The sequence below is a fragment of the Canis lupus genome, chromosome 2 (assembly GCF_048164855.1).
Source record: "Canis lupus baileyi chromosome 2, mCanLup2.hap1, whole genome shotgun sequence".
NCBI classification, from domain to species: domain Eukaryota; kingdom Metazoa; phylum Chordata; class Mammalia; order Carnivora; family Canidae; genus Canis; species Canis lupus.
This window is the reverse complement of record NC_132839.1, coordinates 1,439,664-1,464,927: the sequence shown is the minus strand read 5'-3', so window position 1 is coordinate 1,464,927 and position 25,264 is coordinate 1,439,664. Positions and strand designations below refer to the sequence as shown.

The following is a 25,264-nucleotide window of genomic DNA, read 5'->3' as shown; positions in this document are numbered from 1 at the left end:
TGGGAAAAAAAACCCTGCCATTTGCAACATGGATGGACCCTGAAAGCATTATGTTAAGTGAAATAAGACAGAGAAAGACTTGCTGCATGGTACCACTTCTGTGTAACATCTAAATAAAAAATCAAACCTCTGGGCGCCTGGGTGGCTCAGTCGGTTAATCTGCCTTCAGTTCAGGTCATGATCTCAGGGTCCTGGGGTCGAGCCCTGCGAGCCCTGCGTCGTTGGGCTCCCTGCTCAGTGGGGAGTCTGCTTCTCCCTCTCCTTCTGCCCCTCCCCCCACTCTCTTTCAAATAAATGAAATCTTTAAAAACAAGGTCTAGGCACTAGTATGTGCTACCAGGATTGAGAAGTATGGAGCACTACTTTAGCTTCTGCTGCCAGAGTACCTACTGTACGATGGGAGGGAGGCCATTCTGAAATGCCGTTAAATTAGAGTGTTATATAGCTCTCTCCTTCAAGTGTGATTTCAAATTGTGTCAACCTTAGAAGTATTTAACTTTATTTTTTATTTTTATTTTTTAAAGATTTTATTTATTTATTCATGAGAGACACAGAGAGGCAGAGACCCAGGCAGAGGGAAAAGCAGGCTCCACGCAGGAAGCCTGATGCGGGACTCGATCCCAGGTCTCCAGGATCATGCCCTGGGCTGAAGGCAGGTGCTAAACCGCTGAGCCCCGGGGCTGCCCAGAAGTATTTGACTTTAAAAGAAAATTATAGATAATATGTATTGTGATGTGTGCTACATTGTGGAAATTTTATAAAATCAGAAAAACTAGAATTTCTGTATTCCTACACCCAGGGATGACACACTTGATATTTTGGTTTAGCTTCTCATCTTCTCTGTGCACATATATATCATTTTTTTTAAATAAAAAGCTAATCGGTATCATATTAAGCATGTAGTATTCTACATTTTCACTCAGTATTATATGAATTATATGATATTTTGCAATAAACATGGGAGTACAGCTATTTCTTCCATATCCTGTTTTCATTTCCTTTGGATATATACCCAGAAATGGGATTGCTGGATCTTATGGTAGTTCTGTTTTTAATTTCTTGAAAATATTGTTTTCCTTAATGGCTCTATCAGTTTACATCCATACTAATGGTGCACAAAGGTTGCCTTTTTTTTAAAAATATTTTATTTATTTATTCATGAGAGACACAGAGAGAGGCAGAGACCCAGGCAGAGGGAGAAGCAGGCTCCATGCAGGGAGCTCGATGTGGGACTCGATCCCAGGACCCTAGGGTCACTCCCTGAGCCAAAGGCAGCCACTCACTGAGCCACCCAGGCTTTTCACTGCATCCTCTCAATACCTATCTCTTGTCTTTTTTGATAATGGTCATTCTAACAGCTGAGAGGTGATAATTGTGGTTTTGATTTACATTTCCCTGAATGGTGAGTGATGTTGGGCACTTTTTCATGTACCCATATTGGCCATTTGGATGTCTTCTTTGGAAAAATGTCAGTTTCTCTTCCCATTTTTTAGTACAATTATTTGGATTTTTTGTTTGTGTTTTTTGCTATTCAGTTCTGTGAGTTCTTTATCTAGGTTGGGTATTAACCCTTTACTGGATATATATATATGATTTGTGATATTTTCTCTCATTCAGTAGGTTGCCTTTTCATTTTGTTGATGGTTTCTTTTGCTATGCAGAAGCTTTTTAATTTGATGTAGCCCCACTTGTCTGTTTTTGCTTTTGGTGTCAAATTGAAAAACCATTGCATAGACCACTGTCAGGGATCCTATCCATTCTGTTTTCTTCTAGGAGTTTTATGCTTTCAGGTCTTAAATTTGAGTCTTGTTTAATCCATTTTGAGTTGGTTTTTGTGTATGGTGCAAAATAGGGCATTCTTGGCACATGGCTGTCCAGTTTCCTCAGCACCTGGACTGTACTTTTCCCATTGTATATTCTTGGCTCCTTTGTTGTAAATTAACTTGACCATATGTGCATCCATTTATTTCTGGGCTTTGTTTTCGGTTCCATTGATAACTATGTCTGATTTTGTGTGTGTATTTTTTAAAGTAATCTCTACACCCAGGGTGAGGCTCAAACTCATTACCCTAAGATCAAGAGTCACATACTGTACTGACTGAGCCAACCAGGCATCCCTCTGCATCTGTTTTTATGCCAGTACTATATTGTTCTTATTACTCTAGCTTCGTAATACAATTTGAAATCAGAAAGTGAAATCAAGAACTCCAGCTTTGTTCTTTCTCAAGATCACTTTGGCTATTCAGGATCTTTTGTGGTTTCATACAAATACTAGGCTTGTTCTGTTTCTGTGTAAAATGCTATTGGGGTTTTGATGGAGATTACCTTAAATCTGTAGATTGCTTTGAGTAGTATAGACAGTTTAACAGTATTAATTCTTAAACAATCTATAATCATGGAATGTCTGTGTTTGTGTTTTCTTTAACTTCTTTCATCAGTGTCTTACAGTTTTCAGTGTACACATCTTTCATCTATTTGGTTAAATTTATTCCTAAGTATTTTATGCTTTTTTATGCAGTTGTATATCTGACATAATTTTAATCCTCTTTAAGTGTACTACAAGTATAATTAACCAAGTGGTTATCAATCATTGAGGTTGTTTCTAACATTTCACTAGTGTAAACAGTACTGAGTGTCTTTGATTTAACTCTTGGGCATGTATCTAATTTACATAGGATGATTTCTTTTAACTGAACTTCTATAGGCATTTTATTTTATTTTATTTTATTTTAAGATTTTATTTATTTATTCATGAGAGATACACACACACACACACACACACACACACACACACACACAGAGGCAGAGACACAGGCCGAGGGAGAAGCAGGCTCCATGTAGGGAGCCTGATGTGGGGCTTGATCCCAGGACCCCAGGATTATGCCTTGGGCGGAAGGCAGGTGCTAAACTGCTAAGCCCCCCCCCCCCCCCCCCCCGCCCAGGAACCCCTTCTATAAGCATTTTAAACATTTTAAGGACCTTTGAAACTACTACCTATTTTCATGTATCCTCACTGACTCAAACAATATTATTTTAATTAAATATCACCTAATAGGAAATTTTTCTCCTGTAAGCAGATGCCTCAAGCTATATAACACTCTAATTTAAAGGCATTTCAGAATGGCCTCCGTCCCATTGTACAGTAGGAACTTTGGCAGCAGAAGCTAAAGTAGTGCTCTATACTTCTCAATGCTGATAGCACATTCTAGTGCCTAGGGCTTGTTTGTAGAGATTCTGATGTAATGGTGTTTTAAATTCTTCAGGCTCCTAAAGTGATCCTACTATGCAGCCACATAACTTTAGAATCTTAGTCCCAAGGCTACATCACATTTTTCCCATCTGCAAGACCCAGTGTTTTTTATTTAAAGCATTCTGTGTCCTCTGTAAAAAGTTGTATTTTGCAATAATACTCATTTTCAGCATTTGCTCTACTTTCCATGAGAGTATCTTCATTGGATGCCCTTTGGAGATTAATTTTAAATCACTCCTTATACTAATATTTAATGGATACCTGCAATGCACAAAATACTGTGATACACACCATAAGACATACAAGATGAAGTCAAGTGTGATTCTTCAAGATTATTATAGTCTGGAATGGGAAAGGAGATGTGCACACCAAGGTACAAAATGTGTTTGTGCCACAAAAGAGATAGTACCAGTGGAGGAGAGGGAATGGATTCTAGATTCTAGATGGGATGGTAGATTACTTCATGGAATTGTATGTCTAAACGGAGTGTTGGTTTGGACCAATAGAACAATGAGTAATCCTTTAATTTAAAAAAATCTTTTATAATTTATAAAATTTGTTTAGAATTATGCATTTGATCCTTAAACAGCTCTGTAAAATAAGCCAAACAGTTATTCTCATGTTACAGATGAAAAAGTAGCCAGAGCTTAGAGTAGTTAAGTGATTTACCAAAGTCATAGAGCTACAGAAATGATTCAGAACTTTGAACCTAAGTCTTCCATCTCCATATGCTGGAACCTTCTACTGTATCATATTAGAATAAAAACAAAAGCCCTACATTTAAGGTGAGTTATAGAAATGGCTAAGTATTTAGTGTGATTGTACTATTATTAGGATGCAAGTTCTGAAATAGTTAAAGATGAAGCTGTAGTGTGGTAGGCAGAATAATGGCTCCCCAAAGGTGTCCACTTCTTAATCCCCAGAACCCATAAATATGTTTGATTATGTAACAAAGGGGATTTAAGGTTGCAGATGGAAGAAAGTCACTAATGAGGTGACCTGAAAATAGGGAGATTATCCTGGATTGTTGAGGTGGACCAGTGTAAGGGTCCTTGAAGTGAGTTTTTAAAAGTCTAAGAGGGAAGTCGAGCAAGGGCCAAAGAAAGAGAGGACAGTATCAGCAAGATCAGAGTGCTATAAAGTGAAGACTCGATGCACTGTTGCTAGCTTTGAAGATAGAGGAAGGAGGCCATGGGCCAAGGAGTGTATTCAGTCTCTGGAAACTGGAAAGGACAGGAAAACAGAATTTTCCTTTAGGGCCTCCAGAAAGGTGGGCAGCCCTGTAGAGATATACCTTGATTTTAGCTTAGAGTGAGACTCATCTGGGACTTCTGAACCACAAAAGTGTGAAATAACCCATTTTGTTGTTTTAAGGCATGAACGTTGTGGTAATTTGTTACGGCAGCCATAGGAAACTTAATACATGTAGGAAGCCTTTTAGTGTAGGAAGACTAATTAATATGCCATTCAGGGCACTCCCTGATTAAACTCCAAGTTGTCTCAGTGCCACTGTTAGCAGTTGGAAGCCGTGAAATGTTCTTTGAGCCGGAGTGTAAAAAAACTATTTTGGTATTTGCCGATTAGAGAGGAGAAAGATTGGAGGGAGAAAAGCGATGTTAGCTTTTAGTATTAGTGCTAGGAAATTTTATTTTGAGAAATTTTTGCCTCTTGAGGTAACACAATATACAGATAAATCTATTTTGTAGAAGAGTGTGATTCTGTCTCCCACTTAGTTTACACGTCACTAAAAGTCCCATTGCCATTGCAACAGTTCATCTCCTTCCCATGTCCTGTGAAAAAATACAGAAAAGATGGAAGAACTGGTCTTCATAACCAATTTGGCCTTTGAAATTGGTCTCATTTTTTTCTCTTCTTATGCTTTTTTGTCTTACTGTCAACCCAGTATAAATTTAAAGACCTGAGGTGTCTAAATGAATCTGAGCTTTTTTGGCTTAGCACCTAGAGAACATAGATTTATACTAGTATGTGCTTTTTCAATACATAATTTTTATTTTTAAAGAAAAAAGCTTTTGTTGATAGCTACGTAGGCATAGATCTGTTCTATTTCGATATATCTGAGGTATCTAGTAAAGAGAAAGAGTTAAATGTTGACAAAGCACAAGAGTGAATTAAGACAACAGAAAGGAGCACTAATTTTTACTTCTTTTATACTAGTTAATAATGTTGCACATATTCTTCTTGTCAGGCTTTGAAATTATAAGCCTTAAAATTAGGCCAAATGTGTCTGTTAAAATGGAATGCAAGATTTAAGACATTAAAATTTCTTTTTTTTTACATTAAAAATTCTATTCATTTATTTAGTCATTAATTTTTTAAGCTGCCGAAGGTTTAGAAAGTTTTTTTTAAAGATGAACCATGTGTTCATAATTATAACATTTACTTACGTATACTGAAAACAGTTGCAATGATCATAAATGAACAGATATATAAAATCAAAGAAAGGCATGTGAGGTGTAGTCTTGCAATAGCTTTAACATACATTCATTTCTGTAGTGTTTCATGTTAATCATGAAAATATTTTTAGTGCATACGTATATATGTAGTGTAAATACTAACATTTTTATTTAAATAGGGTTGGCAGGAGTTCTGAGATACATAACAAACGTGGTAGCACCAGTTAATGTTTTAATGATCTTCCTTGTGTTCGAATTTGGCTCAATACATTTTGATTGTATATGTCTTTAATTATTGTTTTTTTAAAGCTTTTTTTTTAATTTTTATTTATTTATGATAGTCACACACACAGAGAGAGAGAGAGAGAGGCAGAGACACAGGCAGAGGGAGAAGCAGGCTCCATGCACCGGGAGCCCGACATGGGAATCGATCCCGGGTCTCCAGGATCGCACACCGGGCCAAAGGCAGGCACTAAACTGCTGCGCCACCCAGGGATCCCCTAATTATTGTTTTTAAAATAGCTAAATATATTTTAAAAATAAAATTCAAATCAAATTTTGTGGAATCCTTAAGGAGAAAATCTTAATAATTCAGTTGGCAATATTGTGAAATGTGAAGTTTTTAGATTGGCTTGTTTTTAGATTTGAATTATGGTTAACGGACATGTAATGGTCAGATCCTTCTTGAAAATTTTGTCATGTGAATCACTGATTGACTTGTGCAATACATAACAGTAAAAATTTAGACAAATATTTTGGCTACAACCTAGTTTATTGAATAACAACTTGAATCATAGTCTGAGTCAAGAGTAACAGAATTGTTTCTTAGGATACTCAAGTTATTTTTAGGAGCTTCTAAAGTGTATTCTTTGATTTGAAGGGTATTTTTTTCTTTCCACAAGGGCTTATGAGGAATTGTCTATTCTGAATTTGTTACAAATAGTGACTATATAAATAATTAAGTCTTGTTCAGTGAATCATGCACTTTCAGTAAGGGACAGTTGAAAGCCTTTTGTAAAACTAAGTCATCCTGACGAAAGGGCCATTTGAAATACAATCAAATTGATGCACATTTCCTTTCAAATATGAAGGGGAACTGTTTCTAAATATATTTAAACCTTTAAAATACAATTTTTCTAATTACTAGTAACAAGTGGTCAGTGTTTGCCCATATGTTCACCTAACAAATATTTGGAGGGTGTTTGCTATGTATATCAGGCATTATAAGATAGACACAAAGAGAAAAAATATTCAGAAGCACAAAGGAAAAAGAGAAAAACGCTAAAAATCCCAAATTCCGAGGATGACCACTATGAGCACTGGTTGTATGCACATCCATGAGCATTTTACTGTGTCTATTACTTTTCTAATTCATACAACTTTTAATAAAATGGAGTTACTTCAAACATACTGTTGATAGCTTGCTGCTTTTCATGTTATTAATTTAACAAGTAAAAGATTATGATAAATAACATTTCATTTAAAAACCTGAAGTTAAATATCCTTTTAAATTCGAAATAGATCATGGACACCGGTCTCCTCCCATTTAAACCAAAATTTAAATCTATTTTAAATTCTTGGCAATTTGAATTTGCCCTTCCAACTTATAAAAATTAGTAAGTTAAGCTTCACTCGGTTTGATTTAAATAAAATGTAGCGGGGCACCCTGGTGGCTCAGTGGGTTAAGCTAAGGCTGCCTTCCTCTGCCTCTGCCTTGGGCTCAGGGTCCCGGGATGGAGCCCTGCGTTGGGCTCTCTGCTCAGTGGGGAGTTTGCTGCTCCCTCTCCCTCTGGGGCTCTCCCCACACTTTCCTCCCTTCTCAAATAAAAATTTTAATAAATAAATTAATGAAACACAAAATTCGCATTAAGTAATTTGTTTCAGGTTAGTAGCAACTGACAGCACCGCGTCCTTTGTATTAACCCCTTTCTTCCATGCTTCTCCCTTTTTGCAGAGGAAGTTGAAGCCCTGCGCCCTGGAATGACTAAAGTGCACACAAGCCCTAAGCCGCGGGAGCAGAGGCTCCTCCCGGATCCGCACCCCAGCCGCTCTGCTGCCACCAGAGCTTTAGTGGTCACTGTGTTTTTCATTCAAACAGATTGAGTCAGCGACTTGTGATCTATAACTATTTGTTACAACGCACTAAGAGGGCTCCTCTCCTCTATGCGGCCCATACGTGAATCTCAGCACAGGAGATAGAGTGTATCCCCCCCACCCCCAGCATCTCGCACTAGCCTTTCCGCCCTGCGGACCCCCGCCCCCCCCCCAGTCCGCGTCCGCGGACCGGGTGCCGGGAGGTGAAGGGCACCCCGAGGGGCGCGGGGGCGGGGCGCGGGGCGGGGCGCGGGCGGGCAGCGGGCGGGCGGCGGGGGTGATGCGCTGGTGCCGCCCCGCGGATTGGCCGGCCGCGCGCGCACGTGACCCACCTGGGCTGTCCTGGCGCAGCCCGCCCGGGTGTCAGTGGAGACGGAATGGAGGTGCTGCGGGGCTCGGAGATGGGGTAGGTGCTGCGGCGGCGGGGGGCGCGGGGCCGGGGAGGGCCGGAGAGATGGGGCAGGTGCTGCGGCCGAGGAGACGGGGACATGGGGGGCGGGGAAGTGGGGCAGGTGCTGGGGCCGGGGCGGGGGAGATGGGGGGCGGGCGTCAAGGGGATGGGGTAGGTGCTGGGGCGGCGGCGGGTGGGGGCCCGGCTGGCCGGGGTGGGGGGGCAGGGGCCGGGGCTCCCTCGCACCCGCTGCACCCGCACCGGCGGCCCGGCCCGGCCCGGCAGGCGGGGGCCGGGGAGATGGGGAGATGGGGCAGGTGCTGGGGCCGCGCGGGAGGGGTCGGGGGACGGGGCAGGTGCTCGGGCCGCGGGGGGCGCCGGGGAGATGGGGTAGGTGCTGGGGCGGCGGCGGCGGGGCCCGGCTGGCCGGGGTGGGGCGGGGGCCGGGGTTCCGTCGCACCCGCTGCACCTGCACCTGCACCCGCGGCCCGGCCGCGCAGCAGCCGGGAGGCAGGGGCGTCTCCCCGTCTGGGTCCCGGTCCCCGTCCCCCTCCTCCCCTCTTTCTCCCTCCTCCTCTCCCCCCTCCCTCCCCCTCCTCCCCTCCCTCCCCCTCCTCGCCCTCGCCCTCCCCCTCGGCCTCCCCCTCCTCCCTTCCTCCCCTCCCTCCCCCTTGTCCCCTCTCCCCGTCCCTCACCTCCCCCTCCGCCTCTTCCCCCTCCCCTCCCCTGCGACTGCGGCGCCGGGGATGGATTTCCTGCGCGGCTGGCCAGGGCTCCCCGCCCGGAGGAAGCAGGGGGGAGGGGCAGGACTGTCGGGGAGTCTGCGGAAGGGGCTGCTGCGGGGCTACAGGGAGGTCTTGTGTTCATGATGCTGCTGCCCGAGTGCAGTAGCAGTATCTAAGGAAACGGGCTGAGGACAACAAAGAATGGGGCATATTCAAGGCGAGAAGCAAAGGCTGCAGCCTGCTGAAAGGCCTGTTCCCTCTCCGGCCACAGGGCCGAGGCGCTGGTGGCCGGGAGGGGCGCCGAGCTGCTGGCCACAGTGATGGGCCGAGCGGCCCAGCGGCTTGCAAGGGGCGGGAGGAGGGGAGCAAGGGCAGGCACCGCGCAGGGGCGAGGGAAGGGCAGCAGGGGCAGAAACCGCACAGGGGCGAGGGGAGGGGAGCAGGGGCAGGCACAGCACAGGGGCGAGGGGAGGGGAGCAGGGGCAGGCACAGCACAGGGGCGAGGGGAGGGGAGCAGGGGCAGGCACCGCGCAGGGGCTAGGGGAGGGGAGCAGGGGCAGGCTCCGCGCAGGGGCTAGGGGAGGGCAACAGGGGCAGGCACCGAGCAGGGGCTAGGGGAGGGGAGCAGGGGCAGGCTCCGCACAGGGGCGAGGGGAGGGCAGCAGGGGCAGGCACCGCGCAGGGGCTAGGGGAGGGGAGCAGGGGCAGGCTCCGTGCAGGGGCGAGGGGAGCAGAGGCAGGCACCCGGGGCGCGCGCAGCGTTGGGTGGACGGAGACCCTGGTCCCCAGTGCCGGCGTGGGCGCCCATGCACCTGCACCTGCACCTGCGCGCGCAGGGCGGCCCGAGGCACCGGCCTGGGCCTGGTCAGCGAGGCCCTTCCTGGGCGCCTGCGGCCTTGCCCTGCCCCCGCTGGGCCGACTCCGCCACCGCCACCGCCACCGCCACCGCCACCGGGGAGGGGGAGCGCCAGGGAGGGAGGGGAGCGCGGCCTACAACAGGGCTTACCGCAGGAGGGGCAGCGGGGGGCACCAGGCCACTGGCCGGACCCTGCGTTGTAATCGTAATCGCAACCCGCAACCCGAATAGGAGGGAAAGATATGCTTCATTTTTTTAAAGTAGGAAAATTACCAAGCTGTGAATGTTTTGACAGTGGAATGTATTGGACGCTTTGATTCTGCATCACAGGACAGATGTTAGAATTCTTCGCTTTAACATAAATCCTAAAGGAAATGTTAATAAATTATGTATGAAGCAGTGTGGCTCTTTTCCTTTGTTAGTTAGCTTTATGCCATCAACTGGGTTATTCAGGAATAAATCACGATAATGTCAATTACTTTATGAAAAATTATAGTGACAAAGTTTTCATAGGTTTAATATTTAAGATCTATATGTAATTTTATAGTACTCTTTGGCTACTTTTACATATTATTGAATAAACTGGAAAGCCAAATATTTTAAATTAAAGCTCCAAGGTTTTTCCTTTAGATGTATTTCTGTTTAGTCAGTACTCATAAGATATACTATTCATAGTGTTTTCATTGCACTTATTTTTTTTTCTTAAATGTCTAAAAAATATGTCTTCAGATTAAATACAGTTTAAAATACCTTGTCTTTATGCATATTATGGTGGCCAGCCTGCCACACCTCCCTTCTCCCTGAACTGGATGGCAGTGGCTTTGTAAAGCCCTCCAAGATTAGTGACAGTGTTTCTTAAATAGTGCTTATATGGTGGAAAGTCTTCTGAGAGCCTGGAATTTCGTTTCAGTAATTTTTTTTCCAACATAATAAGGAATTGGACTTGAATAAATTAGTCTATATAAAGTTTCCACGGATAAATTAAACCAATTTTATTCTTTATTTAAATAATTGTCTCTGGGCAGCCCAGGTGGCTCCGCGGTTTAGCTCCGCCTTCAGCCCAGGGTGTGATCCTGGGGTCCTGGGATCGAGTCCCCCCTCTGGCTCCCTGCGTGGAACCTGCTTCTCCCTCTGCCTGTGTCTCTGCCCCTCTCTCTGTGTGTCTCTCATGAATGAATAAATAAAATCTTTTAAAAAATTTAAATAAATAAATAAATAAATTTAAAAAATAAATAAATATGCAAATGAAGTTTAATAGCTAATACCATTCAGTCCTTTGAAACTCAGTTCTTTGAGTCTCAAAGACTCAGTCTTTGAGAGTTTATGGTTCTTTTACTATCTAAATAGCTCAGTGTAGCATTATTTTCATTTTAATTAAGAGTATTTTAAGTTATGTTCTGACTTTATCCAAGGTCACGTATTGTATAAGGATGTAAAGAACATAGAGCTATAAAACTATTTCATAATAGGTCTCATTACATAATGCACAAAATGGTAAATAATAGAAATTATTTGAAGAGCAATAGAAGCCATCGCAAATTATTCATTAAATGAAAAATTGTACTTGGTATTGAGTTTTTAACCATGATATAATAAGAATGCTTTGTACAATACCTGATGGCTAAGCAAGTGGAGAGACAGTTTTCATAATGACATTCGTAACATATTCCTTTTTAAAGATCATCTCATTAATCATATGCACAGTTCTAAATAGAATAGCAATAGATTGGGGTATTTTCTGCAATTAAATAAGAACTAAAATAAGAAAAGTTGATTTCTTTTCCCTTTTATAAAATACATAATATAAGACTAAACTACTGGTTTTTGTGGCCTTTGAAATTGAACTATTAAGGAACTAAAAAGTTAAATGTTCATAAGTATGTCTGTGGACTGAAAGCTGTTTTATTGATGTTGTGTGGACTTTTGTCTTAGCGTTTTTCTCTATTTTTTACTCTCATTATTTACACATAATTTAACCAGCCTTTTAATATGTATTTATAATTATATATTATATTTAATTTAATTTTTAAAAAAGATTTTATGTATTTATTCATGAGAGTCACAGAGAGAGAGAGAGAGAGAGAGGCAGAGACACAGGCAGAGGGAGAAGCAGGCTCCATGCAGGGAGCCTGATGTGGGACTTGGTCCCGGAACTCCTGGATCATGCCCTGGGCCGAAGGCAGCACTAAACTGCTGAGCCACCCAGGGATCCCTATTCAATTTTAGTACATTAAAGTGTTCTTCATTTTGACCTTCTCCCTCTCCTTTTTTTCCTTTCTCTTTCTCGCTTTCTTTCTTTTCTTTTCTTTCTTTCTTTCTTTTTTTTTTTTTTTTTTTTGTATTACAGTCTGAATGAAACATTAAATAGCACATAAGATGAGATAGGGCGGTTTGATACAGAGAAGATGAATAACACCTGAGAGTGTCCATTCACTACATTTTTGAGTACGTAATAAATGCCAGATCTGTAATATGTGCTAGAGAGTCAGATAAGACATGGAAACTTACTTCTAAGACACATAATAGAACTGAGTGAAATGTTATTGCTAGTTAAACATTGATTGCTTTGGTTACTCATAGTATCTTTAAAGGTTTACATCATCTAAGATATCTTCTAGTTTAGAGGAATGTGGTAGTTTGCTATTTGAAACACTGTGCTTTGTAAAGTCTGCTTGGAATCACAGATAATTCTGAAAAGTAAATTACTTTGAAGTATTAAGGGTCTTGAATGTAAAATGAGAAGGTTAGATGAAAGGATTTCTAGATCTAGTTCTAATAGACAGTAACCTATGGTTCTTGACTTCCATAGGGTCAACTTCCAGAAGGAAAGTTACACCAGCTCTTGATTTGGTACAAGTGGCATTTCCCATGTTTATGTATTAGATATGTTCTTGAAAATTGTTTTTTGTAAATCATGATCTCATGATATCATCATTCCATATAGGGCAAGCTTTATCCCCTTTCTTCTCCTACCATACACTCCCTTTTTGGGCGCTCATTCAGATATGTTCTTAAATATGTATCAGTTCTTGTGAAATATTTAGTGTAATTTTGTGTGCCTATTTTTCCTGTAGTTAATGAGAATTTTTATTATGGTAAAATACATATATCTAAAATATACCATCTTAACCTTTATTGAGTACATAATAGTTCTGTGGTATTAAGTACATTCATATTGTTGTGAATGTATCCAGTCCATCCCCAGAACTTTTTCATATTCCCCAACTGAAAGTCAGTACCCATTAAATACAATACAGTATTTGTCTTTCTGTGACTTATTTCACTTGGCATCACGTCCTCAAGGTTCATCCATGTTGTAACATGTTTAATAATTCCTTTCCTTTTTAAGGTTAAGTAATATTGTATGTATACCACATTTTGTTTATCTGTTCATCTGTGGATGGACTCTTGGGTTGCTTCCAAAACCTTTTGCTATTGTGAATAATGCTGCTGTGAATGTGAGTGTACAGATAATCTCTTTTAAGTCCCTGCTTTCATTTCTCTGGGGTATGTATCCAAATTTGGTTTTTCTTTTTCAGGGGAGGGGGGGAGGTGGTGGTAGGGGCAGAGAGAGAGAGAGGATCTCAGGCAGGCTCCATGCCCAGCAGGGTTCCATCTCACAACCCCTGTGGTCATGATCTGAGCTGAAATCAAGAGTTGGATGCTTAACTGACTGAGCCACCCAGACACCCCATCCTAAATTTGATTTTTAGACTATGCTAGACATACTCATATAACAAATTATCTCAAATCTTAGTGGCTAAAACAACAAATACTTATTAGAGTTTCTATGGAGCAGAAATTCAAGAATGCCTTAATTGTGTGGTCTGGCTCAGAATCTTTCGTGAAGTTGCAGTCAAGATGTCAGCTAGGGCCGCAGTCATCTGAAGGCTTGACTAAATGAGCATCCACTTCCAAGATGGCTCACTCACATAGTCTTTTTCTTTTGACTGTTGGCAAGAGGCCTTAGTGCTTTGCCATAGGCCTCTCCGTGAAGCTGCTTGAATATCTTCATGACAGGGCAGCTGGCTTCTTCCACTGATCCCGGAGAGAAAGAACAAGATGGAAGCCATCTATGACATAGTCTCAAAAGCCATACTGCTACCATATTTTCTTTATTAGAAATGAGTCATTAAGTCTAGTCTACATGAGAAGAGATAAATTAAGCTCTACCTTTTGAAGGAATAGAGTCAAAGAAATTGTGGATATATTTTAAGATCACCGCATGGCCAGTATGAAGTTTCAGTGGAATTTATTCATAGGAGAAGGATCACTGGATGATAGAGTATTTTTTTCCTATTGCTGTTGTAACAAATAACCACAAATTTGGTGATTTAACACAGCACAAGTTTATTGTATTAAAACCCTAGAGGTCAGAAGCATGAAATTGGTTTTCACTGGTTTCACAAAATCAAAATAGCAGCAGTGCTGCACTTCTTCCAGAGGCTGTCGGGGAGAATCCACTTCCTTTTTTCTGGCTTCTAGAGGCTACCTGTACTGCCTTGTGGTCCCTTCCTCTATCTTCAGTGCCAGCAGCATTCTAAATCTCTCTCTGGCCCTTTGCTTCTCTGACTCTGACCCTACCATCTCCTTAAGAAGAACCCTTGTGCTTACCTTAGGTCCACCTAAGTCATTCAGGAAAATCTTCCTGTGTGTGATTAAGTCAAGATCCTTAACTTAATCACACATACAAAGTCCCTTTAACCATGTAAAATAACACATTCATGGGTTTCAGGAATGAGAATGTGGATGTCTTCGTGGGGCCATTATTCTGTCTACTAACAGCACATGTATATACACACACACATACGTACAGTAGTTCTTTTAGGCTGACGTTTTTTTGTTTTAAATTTTTTTTTTTAATTTTTATTTATTTGTGATAGTCACAGAGAGAGAGAGAGAATGAGGCAGAGACACAGGCAGAGGGAGAAGCAGGCTCCATGCACCGGGAGCCTGACGTGGGATTCGATCCCGGGTCTCCAGGATCGCGCCCTGGGCCAAAGGCAGGCGCCAAACCGCTGCGCCACCCAGGGATCCCTAGGCTGACATTTTTGAGAGGTTTCTTTTGAGTTATACTTTGGTGAATGAATGTTACTTTTTTAGGTAAATTCACATTTTCGTTTACCAGATTTATTTAAATTGTAGTATATAATGTCACTCATATGGTAAATATAACATTGAAGAATATTAAAATATATTTCCACCAGCTATTTTTAGAGTCTTGGTTTTATTATCACTTAATCTATGTCATTGTGTTAGCTACTTCTGAAATAGTTTATAATAGAAACCGAGAAATGTTAAAGTGACTTGGCCTTGTACCTTTTAAGCTTTTTATCCCATCATTTCTGTAGCTACTCTATCCAGACCTCCTCTTCCTTACATTGTGAAATCACCTAGCCATCGTGTGGTTCCAGTTCATATTTATGCTCTGACCCCTGCCTCTTTTCCCAAATTCCTCTACACTGAATTTCAGCTAAATTAAACTGCCATCTACTCCACCAAATAGACATTTTTCCAACCTCTGAACTTTGATTACGCTGTTCTGTTTTCTGTACTACTATTCACATTTATTAGCAATTATGCCATCTTTCAAGTCCTTTCTTAAATGCTTTTACATTCTGAAAGCTTTTCCTAATTTTCTGAGCAAGGTGTAATTGCCACAGTATTCTACCCAATGTTTTTGAATACAAATTTGCCTTTGAATTATAGGTAATTTGTATCTTAGCCCAGGTTCCCCTGTAAGTCAGAATCTTGAGACAAGGTCTTGGGTGAAATACTTTTTTGGGAAGTGACCCAAGAGTGGAGGGCTACAAGGGAGTTAAGGTAGGCAAGAGGGACAGCCAGCAAAAGCAAATGTTCTCAAGTTGGTCACCACTTTGGACAACTGTGGCTTGATCTGTCAGGACTTTCTGAGGAACCAGAAAGTCCATGTAGGATTGTCCAACCACAGGAAATAATTATATATACTAGCTTCCATTTCCCTTTAGTCAAGGATTGCTCCATCAAATGTTCATTCTTTTATAGGTTACACATGCATGGATGTTGGGGACCCATCCTGGGGTATCCCTAGGACACAATGCAAAAGATAGCCAGCCGGTGCAGCTAATGTACTGTCAGTTTATACCTGCAGTGAGCTGATTGATGCACTAGTGACTAGAGTTAAAGGAAGCCAAGAGAATGTAAGGTGGGGCACAAGCATCTGATACATTTATGTACTGACCCAATTTACCCTTGCTACTGAAATATTACTCCTTGCTAGATAATAAGATACTTGGGAATAAGCAATGTGTTAACGTGTTAACTTAGTGCCGTCACCCTTCCCCCTCCCCGCCCCAGTCTTGAAAGGCTCTTGTGACTGAGTACCGCAGATTGGTGGCTTAAAACCATGGAAATCTATTCCCTCACAGTTCTGGAGGCTACAAGTGCAGAGTCAAGGTGTCAGCAAGGTTGGTTCCTTCTGGAGACACTGAGGGAGAATCTGTTCCATGCCTCTCTTCCTAGCTCCTGGTGGTTGCTGGCAGTCTTTGGCATTCCTTTTCTTGCAGCTGACTCCCTGCAGTCGTTGCCTCCATCATCACAAGATGTTTTCCCCAGGTCTCTGTGTCCATTTCTTCACATGACTTTCCTTTAAAGGTACCAGTCATTGATTTAGAGCCCACCCTAATCCAGTAAGACTTCATCTCCACTTGATTACATGTGCAAAGACCCTTTTTCCAAATAAGGTCACTTTTCAGAGATACTAGGGTCTAGCTTACCTGTGACTCAACATATCTTTTTGGGGAACACAATTTAACCTACAAAATCTCCTTATAACATTTGTATGGTATCTTGTGAATAATAAGTTCTCAAATGTTCACTGATTTGAATTGTATAGCCACAGAGAGACACATCTACCATCTTACTATTTTAATGGAAAAGTCATCTTAGACATTCTTTGAATTTGTACCCTCTTTTTCTCTTTGCCCTCCATAGCTCATAAAGCACTGCTTCAGTTTATTCTTGTGTGTATTTGTCTTTTTGTGGCTGTCACAGAATAAACCATTTTGGGAATTAGAAAAGCTAAGTATTCAATAATAAACCTGTCTTAAAGGTGGAGAAACAAAGCTCACCAGAGTAAAATGAAATATTTGGAGTAAGTAAGCCAAGTTTTATGTTATGTAGTCAGCAGGGAGACTCATTGGCTGGAGGAGACAGGAAGTTTTTATGTAAGGCTACAGAACTGGGCCTTAAAGGACGGAGATAATGTTAGCAAAGCAGAGGAAGAAAGGATGAGGCGTTCAAAAAGATGAATTGTGAACAAAAGTACAAGGGACTTGAGGAGGGTTATATTGAAACCTAATAGAAAATAAGTTTGGAAGGTAGACTGCTATCAGGATAACAGGTCATGAAAGCCCACACAGAGGTAGTATTATATGGTCTTTAAAAGCATGAGCGTTAGAAACAGGAATCTAAATTCTGACTTAGCAACTTGATGTGTTCCTTAGGAAAGTTATGTAGCATTTTGAAGTTTCATCTCCTTTAACCCTAAGATGGTAAGTGATGCATGCCGTACAATTTTGAAGAGTAAATGAGATATGTATGTAGGGCACTTACACTACATAGCATATTGTAAATATGCAATAAATGATATAGGCCTTCTAAATTTCACATACCAAATACACAGAAAAACACATATATAGAGGATTTAAATGATAGAACTTTTTACACTTTTTCCTTTTAAAATTTCAGGGAGATATTTTTGGAAGTTAGTCATGTTCTTGGCTACACGACAAATATTTTAAAAAAATTTTCCAAATACTTTTGTAGGCAACAATCTCTAATCAGTCTAATAAACAAAAAAAATTAGTGGCAATAAAAAAATGACTCAAAAGTCATTTTATACACCTAATAATTAGGAAGTATCTTCCAGATACCCCGTAGATCAAAGAGGAAATCTATTGAAATTATAAATTATCAAAAAATAAAGAGGAAAACACTTCATACTAAAGCTTAGGGAAGGGATCCCTGGTGGCGCAGCGGTTTGGCGCCTGCCTTTGGCCCAGGGCACGATCCTGGAGACCCGGGATCGAATCCCACGTCAGGCTCCCGGTGCATGGAGCCTGCTTCTCCCTCTGCCTGTGTCTCTGCCTCTCTCTCTCTCTCTCTCTCTCTATCATAAATAAATAAAAATTAAAAAAAAAATAAATAAAGCTTAGGGAACATAGCCAAGGCTATAGTGAGAAGAAAATTAATATCCTTAAGTATTTGTTCCTACTAAGGTAGGAACTGATAAATGAACATATAAAAAAAGTAAGGAAATAAATGAATTAATATTCACTTTAACGAAGAACAAAATAGATCTATGGAAAATAAGAGAATATAATTAGTAAAGATAAATACAGAAATGATACAGTAGTAAACAAAGTTGTACAAAAGATACAATGCCAAAAATAGATTTTTTTTGGCAAAGGTCAATAAAATAGATGAAACCCTACAAAGTCTGATTAAGAGAGCAAAAGAACAGAGCATGGATGAGAAAGGAGGCAAATTTTTTTTTTTTTTTTTTTTTTTAAGGAGGCAAATTTTTAAATGAGAGAATATGTACAACCCTGCGGTAATACTCAGTTGAATAGCTACAGGAAATAATTTACTGATGAACTATTAATGAATCAAATCTATACAAGAATATAAAGAAAACATGAAAGACTTAACCACAGAAGAAATTTAAAATACTTAAAAGTATTTTCCTCTAAAGCTTCTTTTTTATTTTTTAATTTATTTTATATTGTTGTTCAATTTACTAACATACAGAATAACCCCCAGTGCCGTCACCCATTCACTCCCACCCCCCGCCCTCCTCCCCTTCTACCACCCCTAGTTCGTTTCCCAGAGTTAGCAGTCTTTACGTTCTGTCTGCCTTTCTGATATTTCCCAAACATTTCTTCTCCCTTCCCTTATATTCCCTTTCACTATTATTTATATTCCCCAAATGAATGAGAACATATAATGTTTGTCCTTCTCCGATTGACTTCCTTCACTCAGCATAATACCCTCCAGTTCCATCCACGTTGAAGCAAATGGTGGGTATTTGTCATTTCTAATAGCTGAGTAATATTCCATTGTATACATAAACCACATCTTCTTTATCCATTCATCTTTCGTTGGACACCAAGGCTCCTTCCACAGTTTGGCTATTGTGGACATTGCTGCTAGAAACATCGGGGTGCAGGTGTCCCGGCGTTTCACTGCATCTGTATCTTTGGGGTAAATCCCCAACAGTGCAATTGCTGGGTCGTAGGGCAGGTATATTTTTAACTGTTTGAGGAACCTCCACACAGTTTTCCAGAGTGGCTGCACCAGTGCACTTTCCCACCAACAGTGTAAGAGGGTTCCCTTTTCTCCGCATCCTCTCCAACATTTGTGGTTTCCTGCCTTGTTAATTTTCCCCATTCTCACTGGCGTGAGGTGGTATCTCATTGTGGTTTTGATTTGTATTTCCCTGATGGCCAGTGATGCAGAGCATTTTCTCATGTGCATGTTGGCCATGTCTATGTCTTCCTCTGTGAGATTTCTCTTCATGTCTTTTGCCCATTTCATGATTGGATTGTTTGTTTCTTTGGTGTTGAGTTTAATAAGTTCTTTATAGATCTTGGAAACTAGCCCTTTATCTGATACATCATTTGCAAATATCTTCTCCCATTCTGTAGGTTGTCTTTGAGTTTTGTTGACTGTATCCTTTGCTGTGCAAAAGCTTCTTATCTTGATGAAGTCCCAATAGTTCATTTTTGCTTTTGTTTCTTTTGCCTTCGTGGATGTATCTCGCAAGAAGTTACTATGGCCGAGTTCAAAAAGGGTGTTGCCTGTGTTCTTCTCTAGGATTTTGATGGAATCTTGTCTCACATTTAGATCTTTCATCCATTTTGAGTTTATCTTTGTGTATGGTGAAAGAGAGTGGTCTAGTTTCATTCTTCTGCGTGTGGATGTCCAATTTTCCCAGCACCATTTATTGAAGAGACTGTCTTTCTTCCAATGGATAGTCTTTCCTCCTTTATCGAATATTAGTTGCCCATAAAGTTCAGGGTCCACTTCTGGATTCTCTATTCTGTTCCACTGATCTATGTGTCTGTTTTTGTGCCAGGACCACACTGTCTTGATGACCACAGCTTTGTAGTACAACCTGAAATCTGGCATTGTGATGCCCCCAGATATGGTTTTCTTTTTTTAAATTCCCCTGGCTATTCGGGGTCTTTTCTGATTCCACACAAATCTTAAAATAATTTGTTCTAATTCTCTGAAGAAAGTCCATGGTATTTTGATAGGGATTGCATTAAACGTGTATATTGCCCTGGGTAACATTGACATTTTCACAATATTAATTCTGCCAATCCATGAGCATGGAATATTTTTCCATCTCTTTGTGTCTTCCTCAATTTCTTTCAGAAGTGTTCTATAGTTTTTAGGGTATAGATCCTTTACATCTTTGGTTAGGTTTATTCCTAGGTATCTTATGCTTTTGGGTGCAATTGTAAATGGGATTGACTCCTTAATTTCTCTTTCTTCAGTCTCATTGTTAGTGTATAGAAATGCCACTGATTTCTGGGCATTGATTTTGTATCCTGCCACGCTACCGAATTGCTGTATGAGTTCTAGCAATCTTGGGGTGGAGACTTTTGGGTTTTCTATGTAGAGTATCATGTCATCGGCGAAGAGGGAGAGTTTGACTTCTTCTTTGCCAATTTGAATGCCTTTAATGTCTTTTTGTTGTCTGATTGCTGAGGCTAGGACTTCCAGTACTATGTTGAACAGCAGTGGTGAGAGTGGACATCCCTGTCTTGTTCCTGATCTTAGGGGAAAGGCTCCCAGTGCTTCCCCATTGAGAATGAGATTTGCTGTGGGCTTTTCGTAGATGGCTTTTTAGATGTTGAGGAATGTTCCCTCTATCCCTACACTCTGAAGAGTTTTGATCAGGAATGGATGCTGTATTTTGTCAAATGCTTTCTCTGCATCCAATGAGAGGATCATATGGTTCTTGGTTTTTCTCTTGCTGATATGATGAATCACATTGATTGTTTTACGGGTGTTGAACCAGCCTTGTGTCCCAGGGATAAATCCTACTTGGTCATGGTGAATAATTTTCTTAATGTACTGTTGGATCCTATTGGCCAGGATCTTGTTGAGAATTTTTGCATCCATGTTCATCAGGGATATTGGTCTGTAATTCTCCTTTTTGGTGGGGTCTTTGTCTGGTTTTGGAATTAAGGTGATGCTGGGCTCATAGAATGAATTTGGAAGTACTCCATCTCTTTCTATCTTTCCAAACAGCTTTAGGAGAATAGGTATGGTTTCTTCTTTAAACGTTTGATAAAATTCCCCTGGGAAGCCATCTGGCCCTGGACTCTTGTGTCTTGGGAGGTTTTTGATGACTGCTTCAATTTCCTCCCTGGTTATTGGCCTGTTAAGGTTTTCTATTTCTTCCTGTTCCAGTTTTGGTAGTTTGTGGCTTTCCAGGAATGCGTCCATTTCTCCTAGATTGCCTAATTTATTGGCGTATAGCTGTTCATAATATGTTTTTAAAATCGTTTGTATTTCCTTGGTGTTGGTAGTGATCTCTCCTTTCTCATTCATGATTTTATTAATATGAGTCTTCTCTCTCTTCTTTTTAATAAGGCTGGCTAATGGTTTATCTATCTTATTAATTCTTTCAAAGAACCAACTCCTGGTTCTGTAGATCTGTTCCACAGTTCTTCTGGTCTCAATTTCATTGAGTTCTGCTCGAATCTTTATTAACTCCCTTCTCTTGGGTGTAGGATCTATTTGCTGTTTTTTCTCTAGCTCCTTTATGTGTAAGGTTAGCTTTTGTATTTGAGTTCTTTCCAGTTTTTGAATGGATGCTTGTATTGTGATGTATTTCCCCCTTAGGACTGCTTTTGCTGCATCCCAAAGATTTTGGATGGTTGTATCTTCATTCTCATTAGTTTCCATGAATCTTTTTAATTCTTCCTTAATTTCCTGGTTGACCCTTTCATCTTTTAGCAGGATGGTCCTTAACCTCCACGTGTTTGAGGTCCTTCCAAACTTCTTGTTGTGATTTGGTTCTAATTTCAAGGCATTATGGTCTGAGAATATGCAGGGGACGATCCCAATCTTTTGGTATCGGTTCAGACCCGATTTGTGACCCAATATGTGGTCTATTCTGGAGAAAGTTCCATGTGCGCTTGAGAAGAATGTGTATTCAGTTGAGTTTGGATGTAAAGTTCTGTAGATATCTGTGAAATCCATCTGGTCCAGTGTATCATTTAAAGCTCTCGTTTCTTTGGAGATGTTGTGCTTAGAAGACCTATCAAGTATAGAAAGAGCTAGATTGAAGCCACCAAGTATAAGTGTATTATTATCTAAGTATTTCTTCACTTTGGTTATTAATTGATTTATATATTTGGCAGCTCCCACATTCGGGGCATATATATTGAGGATTGTTAAGTCCTCTTGTTGAATAGATCCTTTAAGTATGATATAGTGTCCCTCTTCATCTCTCACTACAGTCTTTGGGGTAAATTTTAGTTTATCTGATATAAGGATGGCTACCCCTGCTTTCTTTTGAGGACCATTCGAATGGTAAATGGTTCTCCAACCTTTTATTTTCAGGCTGTAGGTGTCCTTCTGTCTAAAATGAGTCTCTTGTAGACAGCAAATAGATGGGTCCTGCTTTTTTATCCAGTCTGAAACCCTGTGCCTTTTGATGGGGTCATTAAGCCCGTTCACATTCAGAGTTACTATTGAGAGATATGAATTTAGTGTCATCATGATATCTATTCAGTCCTTGTTTTTGTGGAATGTTCCACTGAACTTCTTCTTAAAGGGGAATTTTAAGAGTCCCCCTTAAAATTTCTTGCAGAGCTGGTTTGGAGGTCACATATTCTTTCAGTTCCTGCCTGTCTTGGAAGCTCTTTATCTCTCCTTCCATTTTGAATGAGAGCCTTGCTGGATAAAGTATTCTTGGTTGCATGTTCTTCTCATTTAGGACCCTGAATATATCCTGCCAGCCCTTTCTGGCCTGCCAGGTCTCTGTGGAGAGGTCTGCTGTTACCCTAATACTCCTCCCCATAAATATCAGGGATTTCTTGTCTCTTGCTGCTTTAAGGATCTTCTCTTTATCTTTGGAATTTGCAAGCTTCACTATTAAATGTCGAGGTGTTGAATGGTTTTTATTGATTTTAGGGGGGGATCTCTCTATTTCCTGGATCTGAATGCCTGTTTCCCTTCCCAGATTAGGAAAGTTTTCAGCTAGAATTTGTTTAAATACATATTCTGGCCCTCTGGCCCTTTCGGCACCCTCGGGAACCCCAATTAAACGTAGGTTTTTCTTCCTCAGGCTGTCGTTTATTTCCCTTAATCTGTCTTCATGGTCTTTTAATTGTCTGTCTCTTTTTTCCTCAGTTTCCCTCTTTGCCATCAACTTGTCTTCTATGTCACTGACTCGTTCTTCCACCTCGTTAACCCTCGTCGTTAGGACTTCTAGTTTGGATTGCATCTCATTCAATTGATTTTTAATTTCTGCCTGATTAGCTCTAAATTCTGCCGTCATGAAGTCTCTTGAGTCCTTTATGCTTTTTTCTAGAGCCACCAGTAGCTGTATAATAGTGCTTCTGAATTGGCTTTCTGACATTGAATTGTAATCCAGATTTTGTAACTCTGTGGGAGAGAGGACTGTTTCTGATTCTTTCTTTTGAGGTGAGGTTTTCCTTCTAGTCATTTTGCTCAGTGCAGAGTGGCCAAAAGCAAGTTGTATTGGGAAAAGGAGAAAAAGAGAGGAGAGAAAGAAGGAAAGAAAAGAGAAAGAGAAAAAAAGGAAGAAAAAAAAAACGAAAAAAAAAAAAAAAAGAAAAAGAAAGGATAAAAAAGGGGGGTGGGGGAAGGAAACAAATCAAAAAGCAAAACAAAAAAAAAAAAAAAGAACCACGGGAGAGTATCTTCTGATTCTGTGTACTTCAAGTCCCTTGGCTTCCCCTGGTACTTGTCCGTCCAGCTGGTCTTCTGGGGGAGGGGCCTGCTGTGCTGATTTTCAGGTGTTAGCAGTTGGGGGAGCTGCTGTGCCCCTGCCTGGTGCAGGGCTCCGGGGGGGTTGTTTACCCCGTGAGGCCCCAGGAGCAACAGCCCTAGTGGCGGGGCCAGCTCTGCAGCCCTGGAATCAGCCCCCGCAGTCACCCCGGAGCTCTCCGTCTGCAGGGCCTGGAGGCTCCGGGGCAGGGACGCTGATCTGCTCAGCTGGGGCAGGAGCGTCCTCGCTGTCCTTGGCCCTCCTGGCCTCTGCCTGTCCCGGGGGAGGCCGGATCCTGGGCTGTGTCCGGAGCCCTGTGCTCCCGGGCCGCGCAACCCCCTCCGCGGAGCCGCCGCCCGAGCCCCCGAGCTGCTCCCGCCCCGCAACCCCCTCCGCGGAGCTGCCCCCGAGTCCCCCGAGCTGCTCCCCCCCGCAGCCTCCTCCGCGGTGCCGCCGCCCGAGCCCCCCCGAGCTGCTCCGGGTCCCGCCGTGCCCGCTGCAGCCCTTAGGGAGCTCAGTCACTCTCCCGGGGCGGTGTCTGTTAGTGTCCCCGGGGAGCCCGAGAGCATCCCCGCCCTCCTGGGTCCTGCTCCACCTCCCCACGAGCCCCTTTCCCCCGGGAAGGTCGGTGCAGCTCCTGCTCCTCCGGGACGGGGCTCTCCTGTCCTGGGGACACTCCCCCCGGCCTCAGCCCGGCTCCTCGCGGGTCCCTCCCCCTTGGAGGCCTTTGTTCCTTTATTTCTTTTTCCCCGTCTTCCTACCTTGATAGAAGCGCGAACTCTTCTCACTGTAGCATTCCAGCTGGTCTCTCTTTAATTCTCAGGCCGAATTCGTAGATTTTCAGGATGAGGTGAAGGTTATCTAGGTAATTTGGTGGGGACAGGTGACTTGGGGACCCTACTCTTCCGCGGTCTTGCCCCTCTGTCTCCTCTAAACCTTCTGATCTGAATTCCAGCTGACTTTCAAAGAATAGATAAGTTACTTAAACTATTAGGCCATATGAGATTAAGATGAGAAACTTCCTACCAATTCACTTTATAAATTTACCATAAACTTAATTCAGAACCTCTCATTTCAAGATATAAAAATTTCAAACTATATACTTGTTTCTTTTAAAAATTAAAAATTCCATATGCAGTGTTGAAAAGTGAACAAACTAGTAAAGTCGTAAAACATGAATAAGTATGGTTTATTGTAGGAATGGAGGAGGACAATGGGTCAAAATGAGAAAATCTTGTAATTGACAGCAACAAATTAAAAGAAAAATCTGTATAGGTAATATGTTAAAAGGTGCTGTAAAAGCATTTAGAAACTACTCCTAATAAAAATTTAAAATACCTAAAAAATATTTATTGAAATCTTATGAGTAAGACTATAAATGGTGAGACACTAAACCATTCCTATTGAAATCAGGTATAAGATCACTATTCAACATTATTTTGAAGTTTCTAGCTAACAGTTAAGAAAAAGGAATGAAGTATAAATACTGGAAAAGAAGAGACAAGATGATCTTTACTTAA

The 25,264-nt window shown here is 41.6% G+C and overlaps 1 protein-coding gene across 10 annotated transcripts in view; it reads left to right on the top strand.

Moving 5' to 3' along the window:
• The window catches only part of APC (APC regulator of WNT signaling pathway), a 128,177-nt gene that overhangs the window by 25,154 nt on the left and 77,759 nt on the right, over positions 1-25,264 (top strand). For 6 of the 10 annotated variants that reach the window (XM_072787787.1, XM_072787776.1, XM_072787842.1 and 3 more), the window contains exon 1: positions 8,042-8,164. The exons of 3 other annotated variants lie outside the window; for them this stretch is intronic. The gene's annotated coding sequence lies outside the window, so the exon portion shown is untranslated. Of the gene's footprint in view, positions 1-8,041; positions 8,165-25,264 lie in introns of those variants that run through there. One more of the 10 variants, XM_072787797.1, reaches the window with a different exon arrangement.